The sequence below is a fragment of the Hemicordylus capensis genome, chromosome 6 (genome assembly GCF_027244095.1).
Source record: "Hemicordylus capensis ecotype Gifberg chromosome 6, rHemCap1.1.pri, whole genome shotgun sequence".
NCBI lineage: Eukaryota > Metazoa > Chordata > Lepidosauria > Squamata > Cordylidae > Hemicordylus > Hemicordylus capensis.
Window position 1 is genome coordinate 120,594,239 of NC_069662.1, and position 17,051 is coordinate 120,611,289.

Consider the following 17,051-nt stretch of genomic DNA (forward strand, 5'->3'; position numbering starts at 1 on the left):
GTGATTTTTGTAGGCATGTCTAATCCCTTCATAGATGCAGTGTCATTCAGATGTGGTTGTAACAAACAATTTTCCAGAGGATGAGAGAAACGGTTATGACAAACTCTAAGAAGAAAGGAAACTAGGTTATTAATCATTAATGGATATATAACCAGTGGCATTCCCCAGGATTCTTTGCAAGATTCAAGATTATTCAACATTTTTCATTATATATTATGCAGTGCAGCAGCAGGGAGGCCGGAGGAAGGATGCTTGACCTCCTCGAGCTGCTTGCAGCACAAGCATACACACAGTTTGGGCTTGGGGTAAAGGGTGCACTCGCACCCTTTGACCAAGATAAAAGCTTAAGTGAAAAACCCAGGCTATTAGGGGAGGCAGTGTCGGGACTGGCACCAATCCCAGCACTTCACTTGAGCAGCCCTACCCAGGTAGGACTCATGTGAATAGACTCTTTCATGCTCCCTGCATCTCAGGCAGTGATGGCCATTGCGGGCGCCACCCGGGCGGGGGAGGCACCTTTAACTGTAAATTAGTAAAGTAGGTGCTTACCTTTCCTCTTGCCGTACCTGAAAGCTTTTTGGAGCACCAGCTGTGGTGGAGGATCAGTTCCGCCACTCAACTGGCGAAGGCATTCCATGCATGTGTGGAGGCCAGCTGAGTGGTGGAGCCAATCTTCCCCTGCAGTGGGCGATGGGCGGTGCAATGGGCTGCTGCTTCAAACAGCTCTCAGGTGTGGTGGAAAGAGAAATAAGCACCTACTAATTTACAGTTAAAGGTGCCTCATACCGCTCCCCATACCCGCACTGGTCACCGCTCATCTCATGGAATGGTCTGAATGCACAGGATGCAGCATCCTAACTGAAGCTTGCAGATCCTAATCTGGTAGTTACTGTGTGGGGGACCAAATAGGAACTCCATGTATGCCAGTGTTCCATGATGGATGAAAGGTGGGATATAAATGTAACAAATGAAAATAAATCAATAAAAAATAAGACTTATATGGCCAGTTCAGATGAAACATCAAGGTCGTTCTCATGAACATTTTCAGCAGGTGGGGAAGGCATGGGGGGAAGGCAAGATCAAGCTTACCTTCTCCTAGATGATAGCGATCCATGTGTAGGACGCACAGCTCACACGTCACATGATCTGTACTGCTCTTGGCAGCGCGGAGTTCTGGAGGCCAGGAAAATGCAGCCTGATCTCCAGATATCCCTAAATGCATTGTGCAAGGAATGCGGTGCATTGAGGGATTTCACCTCAGGCCGGGAGCTCTAGACTCCCAGCTCTTTGTCACAGACCCCAGCCCTGGGTAACAGGGTGCGCTTATGTGAAAGGAATGGAAATGCAATCCAGTAGGGATGTGCGAAACATTTTTGTACCCCAAACAGCCCATTTCGGGTGTTTTGTAGACAAAACAAAACTGTCATTTTCCAGATCCAAATGTTTTGTATACAAAACAAAACATCCCTGTTTCAGCTACAAAGCGTTTTGTGGCGATCTCTGAGTCAGTCTCCATTTTCAGTTTGACATCTCTTTGAATTTCCTGTCCTTCCAGCCTTCCAATCAGTGACCTAAAGCATGGGCTGACCTCTTGACGATTTCCTCCTTGTTCCCCATTGGCTCTTTTGCCTCTTGCCACTCTTTACTGACCCCACATTGGCCTGGGGAAGGGTCGAAGAAGAGGCAAGGGGGAAGTTCAAGGAGGGGTTTTCAATTCATTCAGCAAGTTAGTAGTCACCATTCTGCCTTTCTGCCTCATTGAAGAGAGGGGAGAGAGAGAAAAAGAGAGAGAGATAGAGAACTAACTAGTTTGCAGCATTGCATGCCTTGAGTTGCCATGATGCCATGCCATTGCCTATGCCTGCCTTGTTGACAGCCTGAGCCCAGCCTGCCAGCCTGCTATGGCTACTGCATGCCAGCCTGGGAATAGATTCAGGGGCAGAAGAGTGGGTTGGGTGGTAGTGCCTCAGTGTGTGCCTGCCAGGCTGCCACAACCCAGATTCCAAAGGAACTGGGCAAAGGGCTGATTATTTGTGATTTGTTAAAGTTTACGTGTCTTTAAGATTTCCCCCCATAGGGAATAATGGAGGTTTCAGAAGCCCCATAACTCCACTTGGGGGGCACTGGGGTGGCCCAGAGCAAGTGGTGGTGTAGTGCACATAGGGTGCCAACCATAGGGTGCCAACATGGGTTGCTAACCCATGAGGTGCTGGGTTCTGTTGTGAGGCGAATGACCTTAAAACAGTGGGTACATATGCTGGTAAACGCCAGGCTTGACTACTGTAATACGCACTACGTGGAGCTACCTTTGTACGTAGTCTGGAAACTACAATTGGTACAGAATGCAGCCATATTAGTCTCTGGGATAATATGAAGGGATCACATAACACCAGTTTTGAAAGAACTTAACTGGCTGCCGATACGATTCTGGGTGAAATACAAAGTGCTGGTTCTTACCTATAAAGCCCTTAATGGCTTAGGTCCAGGCTATTTAAGAGAGCGCCTTCTTTGTCATAAACCCTGCTGCCTTACGATCTTCTGGAGAGGTCCGGTTATGGATGCCACCGGCTCATTTGGTGGCAACCTGTGACTAGGCTTTCTCTGTGGCTGCCCCAGGGCTTTGGAATATGCTCCCTACTGAAATAAAAGCATCTCCTTATCAGTTTGTTTTCAGGAAGAACCTCAAGACTCTCCTGTTTTTTCAGGCTATTAATTAGAATTAATTTTAATAATTTTAAAACTTGTTTTAATATCTATTAGATATTTTAAATTTTGTACTCCGCCTAGAGATGTAGAGAGAGAGAGAGCAGGGGAAAGAGAGAAAATAGAAAGCTTTATGTTCTATTTACAGCTCGAAGCCTGGAGGTTTCTAACCAAGTCTATTGAAAAACAGACAATTAAAGACTGAGGGCATGAGGAGAGGCACAGCTGCACATAGTGGCTGGGGGCAAGGTTACCGCCAAAAAGCAGGGACAGAAGCTTGGATGATTCCGATGTGGTCTCCCCACTTGCACAAAGCCCACAGGTCTAAATGACAGAGACTATGTCAAAGAATCAGGGATCACATTTGCATTCCATTTTTAGATAATGTCCTAGTTTACAGTGGCACATTTGAGGAATATATGGAGAATGTTAGAAGGATGTTATCAAACTCAGCATCTACATGCAATCTTTTAAAAAGAGAACTATGCTATTAGGGGATGGTAGTGACTGCTGAAGGTTATAGAATGGATTCTGGTGACACTTTGGCAGTTCACACCCTGGCAGAACAAGCTCCAAAGACCATTGGGGAACTTGGCAAACTACTAGAGCTTCTTACTTACTATTAGAAGTATATCTAAGGTTTTTCTTGAATAGCTAAACCCTTGTATGACTTGTTAAATTATCCTTTCGGATCTATATGAATGATTCTCACAGAGCAACTTAAAAAGAGACAAAGATGGCAAAATCAGAAAGTATCTCCGGCCCTATACATTCCAAACAACCAATCACTTGGACTGAACATCATCAATGGGTATTGACTGAGTTGAATGACTGAGTTGAATGACCACCTATTGCAGCCTCTATTAATGGCATACCCAGATATGTCATTGCCCTTTATTTTACATGTGGATGCCTTCAACTTAGGATTTGGTGCAGTTCTCTATCAACAACAGGTATGGGTCAAGAACATTAACAGGTATGGGTATGGGTCAAGAACATTAACAGCAGCAAAGAAAAATTATCATAGGGAAACTAGAGTTTCTGGCCATGAAGCATTATCCTAGATAATGAGGCTCTCCACATAAGAGCTGAGAGGGTTTGGCGAGGAGAATGGGCTTGGCCCTCTCTCCCCACACATGAGCCCTCCCTGGGTGGCCGGATCGGCTGCCCACATGATTACCAGCTCCGTCACAGATCCAGTTGGGGCTGAAGGGATTGGGGGCCACCCAGGCCCCAAAAGTCCCAGGATGCGTTGTGCAAGTGCATGGGGCATTCTGGGAAGACCCCCAATGCTTGAAGACTTGTTGCCTCCCGGTTGGGGGTCTCCTCGTGAATTGCCGCCTGGGCGACTCATGATCAGGAAAACGAGGTTAGTGGAACGCTCGCTCCGTTAACCTCCTTTTAGGGAATTAAGTGGGCTAGCCACTAGGCTTGCTCGCAAGCCCGGTGGTTCTCACAACCACTGGAAAGTGGGCTGGGCTCCCTTAGCCTGCTTTCCAGCAGTCATGAAAATAGCCTCTATGTATATTATACCTCCTTTTTAAGGAGTACAGTACTCCTTAAATATGCATATTGCATCGCCAGCATATCAATTTATACAGCATACAGTGATAACAAGCCATTAACATATATTTTTACTTCTGCAAGACTCAGTGCCACAACTCATCAATGAGTAGGAGAACTATATGATTCTAATTTCAGCATGAAATATTGCCCACGGCAATCAAATGTTGATGCTGATGCATTATCCAGGATGCCTATTGATATGGACAGTTACATTACACAGTGTTATAAAGAAACAATTACTGATGTTGTGGATACCATTTTACAAGCTGCAGATAGGCAGGAAGAGGGCACTGTATCTTGGATGACAGCTGTGACCTACAATTCAGTGGTTGTGGATGAGTTTGCGGAAGGCATGGACTATACACAGCATCCTATCTTGCAGGAAGAACTCCAAGCAGTCCTAAGAACAGATCCTGACATTTCTTATATCCTACAGCATAAGGCTTTGGGACACAAGCCTTCTGTCCCAAACTCTGCCCATACTAAGGGAAGCCTTGTTTTGCTGTGGGAATGGCACCAATTATATGTGAATTCCGAGGGGTTATTATATCAGAACTGCGTCAGAGAATCAACTCGTGTTACCACAAAAATATAAGACATTAGTATTTCATGAACTGCATGAGGAAATGGGACATCTTGGTGGTAAATAGGTCTTTGCCTTGGCAAGGGAACAATTCTATTGGTCTCACATTTGCAGTTGCATCAAGCAAAAGAAACTTCATCACTCTGATAAAGCACCATTAATGAATATTATCATTTCAGACTTTTGAGTTAGTGCCCATTGATTTCTTGCATTTAGACAGAAGTAAAGGAGGATATGAATATATCATACTTCCGGTGGATCATTTTATGAGATTTGTAGAAGTGTGTCCTACTACCAATATGTCTGGGAGGACAGCAGCAGACAAAGTCTTCAGTGGTTTTATTCTGAGATTTTGTTCTCCCAAATGTTTACATCATGATCAAGGTGCAAAAGATGCCAGCATTATTGCAACATAAGTTCCTCCCATACCACACTCTATCATCATCAAGGTAATGATCAAATAGAGAGAATGAATCCAACACTGCTGGCTATGTTGCAAAATTTTCCAGAGAAACAAAAGGCCAACTGGAAAGAGGAGACCCGAGTTCAAACTCCCATTCAGCCATGATACTAGCTGGGTGAGTCTGGGCCAGTCACTTCTCTCTCAGCCTAACCTACTTCACAGGGTTGTTGTGAGGAGAAACTCAAGTATGTAGTACACCGCTATGGGCTCCTTGAAGGAAGAGTGGGATATAAATGTAAAAATAATAATAATAAGATGGCCCATGCCTACAATTGTACACAGCATGAAGCCACTGGATTCTCCCCCTTTTATTTGTTGTCAGAATGCTTACTAATAGACATTGCTTTTAGGGATGTGCAACTGAGTTGGGTACAAAATGATTTGTACCCAAATCTAGCTGATTCAGGCAATTTGTAGACAGAACAAATCACCCCTGTGCTCAATTGCCTTTGGGTACAAAACAAATCGCCCAGATTCAGACCTTTAAAAAATTGGAGATTTGGACCTCCATTTTGTGGCCACAGTGAGTTGGGTGGTAGTGCCCAATGGATGGAAGCTACCATCCAAATTTCAAAGACATTGGCCAAAGGGGAGATTTTAAACAAATTTCTGGTTTGTGCATCTTTAAGCTTTTCCCCATATGGAATAATGGTGATTTCAGCAGCCCCATAATTCCACAAGAGGGACGCAAGGGTGGCCCACAGCAGGTTGTGGTGGGTGGTAGTGCCCAATGGGTAGAAGGAAGCTACCACCCAAATTTCAAAGAAATTGGAGAAAGGGGTGATTTTTAACAAATTTCTGAGATTTGCACATCTTTAAGCTTTTCCCCACAGGGAGTAATGGAGGTTTCAGCAGCCCCATAACTCTGCAGGGGGGGCACCAGGATGGGCCAGAGCGGGTTGTGGTGTAGTGCACATGGGGTGCCAAACACCCCCCAAACCACAAGCCTATGCGGTACTGGGTTTTGTTGTTATTTTCAAATTTTTGAGGTGTTCTGAGAGTGGATTCTTTGGTGCAAAATGATAGTGGATTCTCTGGTCATTAATCATTTTGCACCAAAGATTGTGAATGAACAAAGATGAACATTTATTATCTTTGGTGCAAAATAATGAATGAACAAATAATCAAATATAATTCTTCATCTTTGTTCACCCTCCCCACAGATGATCCCTTATCATTCCCTGGGTGGGTGGATTGCCTGCCCAGATGAGCGGTGGTTCTCCTGTGGGCTGCCCGCACCTCACTGCGGCTCGCCTGGCAGCTCCAGGGGTCAGGCGCAGGGATGTGCTGCTGCACTGCATCCCCCCTCCGAGCCCCAGTAATGCACCACGCAAGTGCGCAGCGCATTTCTGGGATCCCCCCTCTCTCCCCCCAAGTGTGCCCACTCTGGCTGCTGACACGCAATCATTTAACCCAGAGTTTTGGCAGGCTTGCACCCCAAACCTGAGTTTAGAAGCAGGCTACTTTAGAGGGCTTGCTGCCATGCTGCCGCCAGGAGCCACGTGGCCCCCAACGGTTCTCATGCGCAGCAGAAACTCGGCTGGGATCCCTTAGCCTGGTTTCTACTGCGTGTGTGAATAGCCTCACTGCCTATTTGGAATAGTTCAATGAAAAACGTATGCTTAGTTAAGATAAAGCTTAGAAAGAAGAAGGTTATACAGTATTCAAGTATTTGTATCTCAGAAAGTGGAGAACAGTTATTTATTCACTGCCCAGGACATATCTGGGGACTGCATATGGTAATCAGCTTCGATACTGTTGTGTTATTAGGCTGAACAGGAAATCTTCCTAATTACAAGAGTGGTTCCCTAGTTTGATTTCTTAGGGAGATTGTAAAATCTGCCTTCTTTGAGGTTTTCAAGGAAAAGCTGGAAGCTGTTGGTAATTACTGCTTAATCTTCTCTGAGGGCAAGGAGATTAGATCTCCCTTGGGCCAGTGCCAACCTATTGCTGGTTGTCTACTAATCAAGGTTAGCAAATTAGGAGCCAGCCACAGGCTTATACTTTGCTAACCATGGTTAACAAATTAAGAACCAGCCACATTCCCTCCCTGGCCTAAAGCATTCCCCTTCCCCTGAAGCAAATTCTTCCTTCATCAGTTAGGGGGAAATTCTCCCTTTAACTATGGTTAAACCACAGTATTAATAATAGTTAAAGCTAACCAATATTTCTCTTAAACCAGGATCTGCAGCTCACTTCAAAAGGGGAACCCTGATTAGTCTTAAATGTTAATGCTGGTCTACATAGGCTGACTACAGCTCTTGTTTTAAATATCTCAGTTTATACTTTAAAATGAATTTTTAATAATTTTAATTCTCTACTACCAGCTAACATTTGTTGTTCTGATAAAGATGGTGATCATTCAAGAGAGATGGCTTATACTTGCAACAGAAACAATTAAGTGTGTCCAGGAAAGGGTGTACTGTATGTTTTTATACAAAATGAGCACCATAGAAGTACTCATCACAGCACCTTTGTTCAGGTGACTGTACTTTTAGAGTGCACGTCACTTTCTTCTCACCTGAGTATAGCAGGTTTGGTTAAGGCTTAGATGGGACTTAAGCAGCCAAATATGCAAAATTACAGTCTAATCCGCCAGCAGCCAAATGTGCAAAATTACTTGCATTCTACCCCTGGTAAATCTATTAACTAGTTGCAAACAGGATGATGCACTGTAGAATCTCCACTGACACTTCCCAGGAATGTTTTGTTGAATACATTAATGATTTTGAGAAATCTCATTTCAGGTCATACATTAATAAGACCTGATACATTAATTTCTGAGAAAGAGGTGCTTGATCATGATACTTGATCATTTTAATTACAACTTTGGAAAGATGGTAGCCTTATAAATGATAATCAGGGAGTCAAACCAAACCTGAACTTGAACCAAAAACAGGAACTGTTTTTTCCTAAACCAGAACAGAATTGGAACCATTATCAGAAAGTCTCTAACCTCATTCACACTTTATGGTCAACATTTGTATAATGAGTGTACAGTGTACACAGATAAAGATCTGTACACGGGTACACTCATTCACATGTTATGCTGACTACAGATACAGCAGTACACTTCCTAACTGTACCATGCATATACCCAGGTTCACTTTTATGAACACAGGTACAATCATTCACACAAAAACATATATGGGCATATAGTTATCTCTATACTCACACAACATAATCGGGCTTCTATTGAACCTGAATCAGAATAGACCGGGGGTGGGTGTTAGGTTACCAGTTCAGAAGAAGGATTCAACGAAGCAAAACAAGGTTCCACCAGAGCTAGAATCAGAATGAGTATGTAAATAACATCAATATTGGGGAGGTTTTATATATTCGGGGTTTGCACAGGCTTCTATACTCTTCCCTCTTCAAGGGCTGAGTCTGGGAAGCATTAGGCAGAGAATGGATTGGAGGTGTGCTTGTTGCTTCCTCTTTGTGACAGTTGCAACATCGGGCTGGGGCTGTAGCTTAATGGTAGAGCATCTGCTTTGCATGTAGAAGGTGCCAGATTCAATCCCTAGCATCTAAGTAGGGCTGGGAAAGACTCCCGCTGGTAACCTTGGATAGCCGCTGCCAATCAGTGTGGACACGTAGTTTGACTCAGTATAAGGCAGCTTCTTATGTTCTGAAGGGATGATCATAATATAACAAAAATGTGAAGTGACCTAAAAGTACAAGAAAGGCAACATAGGACCTAACTGGTGCCTATCAAATGGTCTTTACATGTATATGGCAATGGGAACATATATGTGTTTACATGTAAAATGAAGAGAGGGAAAGAGGGAACATCTTGGGCAGCTTGGGAACAAGGCAGTGTTTGACTGTGCTTTGGCTTCTGCCCCACCTTTTTCTCCAGGTGGGTACCATCAGGCATCAGCCTCTGCTCCTTTAAAACTCAGGCTGGGCCAGGGGCGTGAGCCTCTTGGCGTGAGCCGAAGGGCAAGAGCACAAGGGCTCTCATCCTTGTCTCTCATCCTTGTGGCTCTCAGCTGTGGGGTGAGCTGCCTTGGGCCTGAAGACCTTTTCTTTCTGCCTCGAAGAGTCGTCTTCCTCCAACCATAAAAGTCAGCAGAGATTGTAATGCAGTGATTGCAGAGATTGTATAAGTCTGGTCCTGATTTTAAATTAAGCCAAGAAGCTGTGGTGGGTTAGTCTGGGGAGATGTGTCTGGGAGAGTGAAAAAGTGGGGATGGAGTGGGGGCAGCAATATCACGGGTAGCGGGCAGAGGGAGGTATGGCGGTGGGAGTTGGGCTGGCCATTACAGGGGAAATCGGTCCAGGCAATTGAGGCCTGTTCCTTTTTCCGGCCCCTCTCCCAACCCTCTGACCCTAGGGAGCTCTGAGAACACTCCTTCGAGGATTAGGGTGCTGCTGCTGAATGCCAGGTCAGTTAACACAAAAACATCTCTCATCCACGATTTGATTGTGGATGAGCGTGCTGACCTGGTATGCGTGACGGAGACCTGGTTGGATGCGCTGGGCGGGGTTGGTCTCTCTCAGCTTTGTCCTCCAGGATTCCAGATCGTGCAGCAGCCCCGCCTCGAGGGTCGGGGACGAGGCGTTGCAGTCATCTTTCGAGAGACCCTCCCTGTTTCCAGGTGCCCAGTCAGGCCATCTCAGAATTTCAAGTGTTTGTCCTTGAGGGTGGGCCTCCGAGATAGGCTGGGAATTCTGCTGGTGTACCGACCACCCCGCTGCACCTCAGTCTCCCTAGCTGAGCTGGCGGGGGTGGTCTCGGGGGTGGCTTTGGGTTCCCCCAGGCTTATTGTTTTGGGGGATTTCAATGTCCACGCCGAGGCCCCCCTAGTGGGTGCGGCTCAGGATTTCATGGCCTCCATGGCAACCATGGGCCTGTCTCAATTGGTATCGGGCCCTACCCATGTGGCGGGACACACTCTGGATCTGGTTTTTGCCAACCGGGAAATAAATGATCTGGAGGTGGGGGAATTTGAGATCACTCCCTTGTCATGGACAGATCATCACCTGGTGGGGTTTAGTTTGACTGCTCCGTCTGCCCTCTGCAGGGGTGGTGGGCCGATTAAGATGGTCCGCCCCCGGAGGCTTATGGATCCGCTTGGATTTCAGACGGCCCTCGGGGAGTTTCCAGTGTCCAGAGCTGGTGACCCTGTCGACGCCTTGGTTGATCTCTGGAATGGAGAGATGGTCCGGGCTGTTGACACGGTTGCCCCCAATCTCCCTCTCCGGCTTGGTGGAGCCCGTTCTGCTCCTTGGTTTTCCTCGGAGCTTAGGGCGATGGAGCAACTCGGACGACGGCTAGAACGACGCTGGAGGAAGAGTCATCACGAATCCAATCGAACACGGGCTAGAGCCCATTTTAGGGACTATGCCGTGGCGGTGGGGGCGGCGAAGAAATGCTTTTTCTCCGCCTCCATTGCGTCTGCTCAGTGCAGGCAAACAGAGCTGTTTTGTGTGGTGAAAACTTTGCTCCACACATCCCCCCGGACAATGGGGGAGGAGTCATCTACAGCTCTTTGTGATCGGTTTGCCTGTCGTTTTGCAGATAAAGTTGCTTGTATCCGTGCTGACCTGGACTCCAGAGTTTTGGCAGTTCTGGCAGATGTGCCTTTGGTACCATCTGGTCCCGTTGTGTTGGATTCTTTTCGGTTGGTGCGGCCTGAGGATGTGGACAAGATCCTGGGCAGTGTGCGGGCGACATCGTGCGCTCTTGACCCTTGTAGGGAGGGGACAGGTAGATGGCTGGAGGTGATCGTTAATGCTTCGTTGAGGGAGGGCAGGATGCCATCGTGCCTCAAGGAGGCGGTGGTAAGACCTCTATTAAAAAAGCCCTCCCTTGATCCCTCCAACCTGGACAACTATAGACCTGTGTCTAACCTTCCCTTTCTGGGCAAGGTGATGGAGTGTGTGGTGGCGTCCCAGCTGCAGAGGGTCTTGGATGATACAGATTATCTGGACCCTTTTCAATCTGGCTTCCGCCCCGGGTATGGGACTGAGACTGCCTTGGTCGCTCTAGTGGATGACCTACACCGGGAACTAGACAGGGGGAGTGCGTCCCTGTTGGTTCTGCTGGACCTCTCGGCGGCCTTCGATACCATCGACCATGGTATCCTTCTGGGCCGCCTCTCGAGTATGGGGATCGGAGGCACTGCGTTGCAGTGGTTCCGGTCCTTTCTTGAGGGGAGGGTCCAGAAGGTGGTGCTGGGGGACTACTGCTTGGCCCCATGGCCATTGGCCTGTGGGGTCCCGCAGGGTTCGGTCTTGTCCCCCATGCTGTTTAACATCTACATGAAGCCGCTGGGAGAGATCATCCGGAGTTTTGGACTGAGTTGTCAGCAATATGCGGATGACACTCAGCTCTATCTCTCCTTGTCATCTGATCCTAGGGAGGCGGTGGATGTCCTGAATCGGGGGCTGGAGGCCGTGATGGGTTGGATGTGGGCTAATAAACTGAAATTGAATCCGGATAAGATGGAGGTACTGTTGGTCAGTAGGAGAGCCAATCGGGATGAGGAGATTTTACCAGTTCTGGATGGGGTTGCACTCCCCTTGAAGGAGCAAGTACGCAGCTTGGGGGTACTACTGGACCCGGCTCTGTTTTGCTCTCTTTTGGAAGCTCAGGTGGAGGCGGTGGCCAGGGGTGCCTTTGAACGGCTTCGGCTGGTGCGCCAGCTGCGTCCCTTTCTCGAGAAGGCAGATCTGGCCACGGTTACCCACGCCTTAGTCACGTCGCGGTTGGATTACTGTAACGCGCTCTACGTGGGGCTGCCCTTGAAGAATATCCGGAAACTGCAGCTAGTGCAAAATGTGGCAGCGAGGGTTTTATCCAGAGCTGCCTGCTGGGAACATATCACCCCCATTTTGAAAGAGCTGCACTGGCTGCCGGTTTGTTTCCGGGTCCAATTCAAGGTGCTGGTTTTGACCTTTAAAGCCCTAAACGGTTTGGGCCTGGGGTATTTGAGGGACTGCCTGCTCCCAAGGGTTGCTGCCCGCTTGACTAGGACATCTGAGGGGGCCCTGCTCCGGGTGCCGACAATGAGGGAGGCCCGGCTGTCGTGCACTCGGGACAGGGCCTTCTCTGTTGCTGCTCCTAGACTCTGGAATGCTCTCCCGGTGGCCATTCGTTCCTCGGACTCCATCACAGCTTTTAGAAAGCTTTTAAAGACTTGGCTTTTTACCCAGGCTTTTACATAATCGTTTTTTACTGCTGTTCTTGTGTGTTTTTTATCTGCTGTCTTGTTTTTATGTATGTTTTTAGCTTGACGTTTTTACTGCTTTTATTGTATGTTTTAATTTTTGTAAACCGCCTTGGGGTTTTCTTTTAACAAAAGGCGGTATAAAAATGTATAAATAAATAAATAAATAAATAAAGTAGGAATATGTTTGGAAAAATAGGGATTAATCTGTGAACCCAAAATTGGAACAGGAACACAGGAAAGAAGACAACAGAAAAATAGGAAAAACAGAGACAACGATCAAAATTGGACTCATTCAAGTGAACAGGTGTGAACACAAACCTTGATGGGAGAGGAGGAGGTGACCAACCTAAAGGTTTGCGCCTACTAGAGGAAGGAAACAGCAGGGAGGACACCATCTCTGTGCACTCCTCATACAGCGGTGCTCGGCTAGTCTCAGTCTCTGGTTGTACATTAAAGATAGATACATTTCTTTTTGTTTCATGCATGCTTCATAGTACTTATTGCTGATGGTTACAACAGTTTTAAACCTATTTGCTTACTCCACCCCACTGTGCAAATGATCCTTAAAAATAATGGCTGGCATCCTCACTAACTGTGTGGAGGAGAACTGGTCTTATAGTAATAAGCATGAATAGTCCCCTGTGCTAAACAGGGTCCACCTTGATTTGCATTTGGATGGGTGACTACATGTGTATGCTGATGTATGCTGATGACACCCAAATCTATTTCTCCATGTCAACGTCATCAAGAGAAGGCATAACTGCCCTAAAAGCCTGCCTGGAGGCTCTGATGGGCTGGATGAGAGGTAACAAGCTGAGACTGAATCTAGATAAGATGGAGATACTTATTGTGTGGGGTCAGAACTCGGGAGATGATTTTGATCTGCCTGTTCTGGATGGGGTCACACTTCCCCGGAAGGACAGGTATGCAGTCTGGGGGTGCTTCTGAACACAAAACTCTCCCTGGTGTCCCAGGTTGAGGAAGTGGCCAGAGGTGCCTTTTATCAGCTTCGGCTGATATGCCAGCTGCGTCCATTTCTTGAGATAAATGACCTCAGAACAGTAGTACATCTACTGGTAACCTCCAGACTTGACTACTGCAATGAACTCTATGTGGGGCTGCCTTTGCACGTAGTCTGGAAACTGCAGTTAGTTCAGAATGCAGTGGCCAGATTAGTCTCTGGATCATCTTGGAGAGACCATATCACTCCTATCTTAAAACATCTACACTAGCTTCCGGTAAGTTTCCGGACAGAGTACAAGGTTTTGGTTATAACCTATAAAGCCCTAAACAGCTTGGGGCCCCCTGAGTATTTAAGAGAATGTCTTCTTCGCTATGAACCACTCCACACATTGAGATCATCTGGAGAGGTTCGTCTGCAGTTGCCTCTGGCTCCTCTGGTGGCTACTAAGGGACAGGCCTTCTCCATTGCTGCTCCAAAGCTTTGGAACACACTTCTTGCTGAAATAAGAGCCTCCCCATCTCTTACAACTTTTAAAAGGGCAGTCAAGACGCATTTGTTCACTCAGGCTGTTAATTAGATACTGTTTTAATTGTGTTAATAATTTTAACTTTTTAATTTTAATTGTTGAAATGTGTTAATTTTAATTGTTGAAATGTGTTAATCTTTTATTGGCTGTTTTTATTGTTTTGTAAACTGCCCAGAGAACATACGTTTTGGGCAGTATAGAAATGTATTAAATAAATGTGAAAACTGCAAGATATTCCCCTTAGGGGATGGGGCCACACCTTGGTGGAACAGCATCTACATGGCATTTCCAGGTAGGGCTAGGAAAGACTCCTGCCTGAAATATTGAAGAGATGCTGGCAGTCAGCATAGACAATACTAAGCTAAATGGACCAGTAGGCTGGCTCAGTATAAAGCATGCTCCTATGCTCCTATGAGGCACTGCATGCAAAGCACTTCTGCAGTATTTAGATATTGGATATTGGCCAATGTACCTCACTAAAATTTTCTCAGTCAAAATGGAACTGAACTGGTTACTGACCCTTTACTGGAGGTTTTACTGGAGCCTTACGATGCAAAAAGTGGTGTAAACTGCAAAGTTTTGTGTGCCGAATTCAAACTGCAGTTGAAATCCGTTGTAAGCTACAACGGGGAAATACAGCTTATTTTTCAGCAACACATAAGCAACATTATAGGGCTACAACGTGCCCACAACATCCGAAAGAAGGCATCGGAAATGTGAACAGCATCTTGCTTACAGCACAGGGACAGTGCAGGAAGTGCAGAACCACACCCAAGGGATACACTGAGACACTGTGGTAGCGTGCAATCTGGAAAGCGCCTTGGTCTGAACTGGAGCCAAACTGAAACAACTTCAGTTTCAGCTGAACCTGAACTGGAACTGAACCAAAACATTTAATGGTCTGACTCCCTTATGATAATACTGATTTGAATGTTGTGACGAAGACAGTTGACCATCTGAAATGGGTAAATTACCTGCTCTAGATCCCAATGACTACATTCTTACCTGATTCTGAAGACAAGTGCAACATAGTCCTGCCAACCCAACACTTCAGCAGTATTGCAGGCTATTCTGTGGTGGAGACTGATAAAAATGTTTAAGACTGGGCTGTGATGTTACATTTTACACTCTCCAATCTACAGGAGATGTCACAAAAACAGTTTTAAAAAACCAATTTTTTCTGCTTTTCTAGTAATTCAGCCCTTTAATCCCATTCTAATGATATCCATGGTTTTATTTGAAATTGTAGGTGAAGAGGCTGGGGAGAAGGAATAAGATGAAAAAACAAGCTACACAAAATATTTATTATTATTATTATTTCTCGTTTACACAGTCAGACAGGTGTTATTGACTGGTTTGTTTTATCCAGACATCGAGTCCTTCCCAAGGACCTGGGATGCCAGAATTTTGTTGTCAATTGTTATAGATATCGTCGCAGAATATAGGCTGTTCCCAGTAAATCTGCTTTTTGTAATTGGCTGATGGTGATTTCTGTGGCCCCTATGGTGTTGAGGTGCTCTTCAAGGTCTTTTGGAACTGCACCCAGGGCACCAATTACCACTGGGATTATTTTGGTCATTTTCTGCCACAGCCTTTCAATTTCAATTTGTAGATCTTTGTATTTGGTGATTTTTTCTATTTCTTTTTCTTCTATTCTGCTATCCCCTGGTATTGCTATGTCGATTATTTTCACTTGTTTTTCTTTCTTCTCGACTACAGTGATATCTGGTGTATTGTGTGGCAGATGTTTGTCTGTTTGCAGTCGGAAGTCCCATAATATTTTTACATCTTCATTTTCTTCAACTTTTTCAATTTTATGGTCCCACCAATTCTTGGCTACAGGTAGCTTGTATTTTTTGCGGATGTTCCAGTGTATCATCCCTGCTACCTTGTCATACCTTTGTTTGTAGTCAGTCTGTGCAATCTTTTTACAACAGCTGATTAGGTGGTCCACTGTTTCATCTGCTTCTTTACAAAAGCAGCACTTGCTGTTTGTGGTGGATTTTTCAACTTTTGCTCTTATTGCATTTGTTCTTAGTGCCTGTTCTTGTGCAGCCAGTATTAAACCCTCGGTTTCTTTCTTCAAGTTGCCATTCTTAAGCCATTGCCAGGTCTTGATGATGTCTGATTTTCCACTTATATTGTGCAAATATTGGCCATGCAGTGGCTTATTTTTCCATTTTTCTGCTCGGTTCTTGACTTGTCCTTTCTTGTAGGCCTGCTTTGTTTCATTGGTGTTGAATAGTTTCGCATTATTGACCATTTGAAGTGCATCTTCTTCACTGTCCTTGATATATTCTTCAAGGCCTCTTTTCTCCTCCTCTACTGTTTGATGGACTTGCAGCATTCCTCTTCCACCTGAGCTGCGAGGGAGGTATAGCCTATCGACATCACTGCGGGGGTGCAGAGCATGATTGATGGTCATTATTTTCCTGGTCTTACGATCTAGCGTCTCTAGTTCTGTCTGGATCCAGTCTATTATTCCTGCAGTGTATCTGATAACAGGTATAGCCCAGGTGTTTATGGCTTGTATGCTGTTCCCGCCATTGAGTTTGAACTGAGGATTTTTCTAACTCTCCTGATGTATTCACTTCCAATTTTTCTTTTAACTTCAGTGTGTGCGATGTTATCAGCCTGGAGAATGCCCAAGTATTTGTAAGGTTCTTTCTCTTCCAGGTTTTTGATCTTGCTTCCATTGGGCAGTTCTATTCCTTCTGTTTTTGTTATTTTCCCTCTGTTCATTATTAATGCAGCACACTTGTCTAGTCCAAACTCCATTGCTATATTGCTACTGAATATATGGACAGTGTTTAGCAGTGATTCGATATCTTACTGGGACTTTCCATACAACTTCAGATCGTCCATGTACAGCAGATGGTTGGTTTTACTTGATGTTTTAGATGTTTGGTATCCGAGGCCTGTTTTGTTTAGTATTTGTGAAAGTGAGGTCATGGCGATTACAAACAACAGAGGGGATAGTGAGTCCCCTTGGAAAATGCCTCTTCTAATGCTAACCTGTCCAAGTGTCTCGCCATTGATTGTTAACTGTGTACTCCACATGCTCA